General features: G+C 40.1%; 1 non-coding gene across 1 annotated transcript; it reads left to right on the plus strand.

The window, feature by feature from the left end:
• Positions 1–247: 247 nt before the first annotated feature.
• LOC114388781 lies at positions 248–354 on the plus strand. The gene has a single exon (XR_003661576.1). It is a non-coding gene; the product is annotated as a small nucleolar RNA R71 (small nucleolar RNA).
• Positions 355–2,289: the final 1,935 nt, after the last annotated feature.

The raw sequence follows: 2,289 nt of genomic DNA on the forward strand, positions 1-2,289 counted from the left end.
TTTGCCTTCAAGCTTCTTAGTTTCAGATGATGCAGATGGGTTTGTAGCTACCTCATGCACTCCTCCAATGACTATGGCATCATTTCTGGCACTAAACTGCTGGGAGTTGGAGGCCATCTTCTCAATTAAATTTCTGGCTTCAGCAGGAGTCATGTCTCCAAGGGCTCCACCACTGGCAGCATCTATCATACTTCTCTCCATATTACTGAGTCCTTCATAAAAGTATTGGAGAAGAAGCTGTTCTGAAATCTGATGGTGGGAGCAACTGGCACATAGTTTCTTAAATCTCTCCCAGTACTCATACAGGCTCTCTCCACTGAGTTGTCTAATACCTGAGATATCCTTCCTGATGGCTGTGGTCCTGGAAGCAGGGAAAAATTTTTCTAAGAATACTCTCTTAAGGTCATCCCAGCTCGTGATGGACCTTGGAGCAAGGTAATACAGCCAGTCCTTTGCCACTCCCTCTAATGAGTGAGGAAAAGCCTTCAGAAATATGTGATCCTCTTGGACATCTGGGGGTTTCATGGTGGAGCAGACAATGTGAAATTCTTTCAAATGTTTGTGCGGGTCTTCACCTGCAAGGCCATGAAACTTTGGAAGCAAATGAATCAGTCCAGTTTTAAGAACATATGGGACATCCTCATCAGGGTATTGGATGCACAAGCTTTCATAGGTGAAATCAGGTGCAGCCATTTCCCTTAGAGTCCTCTCACGAGGTGGAGGTTGTGCCATGTTCTGAGAATGTGCAAAATCAGAATGCTCAAAATCAGAATGCTCAAAATTATAATGCTCAAGATCAGGATGTTCAAAATCACCAATAACAGAATGCACAGATTCACCAGTTATGGAATGCTCAGAATGATCAAAAGGTATAAAATGATGCCTAACTAATCTATGAAATGTCCTATCTATCTCAGGATCAAAGGGTTGTAAGTCAGATGGATTGCCTCTAGTCATACACTACATTCAGCATGCACACAACTAGTTGCCTGGTCATGTAAATAAAGGTGTAGGTTTGAACTACAGCTACCCTCAAATGATATCCAAATGACTTGAAATTTTGTGAGCAAGCTTATAAAATGATGAGAAGATAGCACAAAAAATTTCAGACAAAAATTCAAAGTCTAACTATGAAAGCTAAAAATGGTAAGTTAAGAAAAATAAGTGAATAAAACTTGAAAAATAAAAAACTTTTGACAGAATCGCTTTTTTTGGACGATGGAGACCTCAGCCGGCCTATGGCAGGCTGCCACGGCGTAGGAAATTTTTTTCTACCCCAAATGCATATATAATAATTGCGATTCTGATAACCGGAGCAAAAGTTATGGCCGTTTGAAGTTTTGACAAACACAAAATTTGCTAGTTTTTTGGAACTTTCAAATCTGACCAAACTAAAGGCTCTAGCTATTTTTCCCACAAAATATGAATTAAAAGAAGTTACCACAAAAAAATTCAGCCAAAAATAACAACCCTAGCTACTAAAACAAAAAATCTCAAATAATTCAGCATGGGTGGTCGCTAAAATCCGTCTCTAGCTGATTTCTACTACTACTCTGTTTTTGCCGCAAGCTGATTTCTACTACTACTCTGTTTTCAAGCACAATCTTCACAGCAAAACACCCAAGACTGAAACAGGGGAAACGCTTAATGGTATAACTGAAACAGAACACACATTAAACAAAACACCAGGACACTAATCAACACTAACACACATACTAACAATTAAAACACGAAAGGATTAAACACACAACACTAGCTAGCTATTATGAACCTTTGGACACTGCTCCCCGGCAACGGCGCCAAATTTGATCGAGGCCGTACCCGAATCAAATAAACATGAAAATGCAGTAACTAGGAAGTGATCCTAGGTCGTTTCCCAATGAGCAGTGACAAGCCAAATGTTCATAATATGCTTGCAGTAACAGTAACGATGGGGGGGGGGGGGTTTGGTTGTTTGGTAATTAAAGAGCAGAACAAATAAAATGGAATACGAAACTACTAATATTAAAAACGGGTTGTTTCCTCTGATTCAGAAGCCACTTTCTTATCCTGGGTTATGGAGAATTCGTCCCTAACAGTCAACCACTTAATCCAACCCTATTTCAATTTACTAAGCGAAAATCAACTTAGGGTTTTCAATACGTGATTAGGCACCACATACACCAGTTAGCCCTTCGTCCATTAAGCATGAACGCAAGTTAGGCTCAGAGGCAATTAATCGAACACGAAGCGTGCACTGATTAATATTCACGAAATTGGGATAACTGGTGAAGGGAAAACTGCCAGGGA

Source organism: Glycine soja, chromosome 15 (assembly GCF_004193775.1).
Source record: "Glycine soja cultivar W05 chromosome 15, ASM419377v2, whole genome shotgun sequence".
In the NCBI taxonomy this organism is placed as follows: Eukaryota; Viridiplantae; Streptophyta; class Magnoliopsida; order Fabales; family Fabaceae; genus Glycine; species Glycine soja.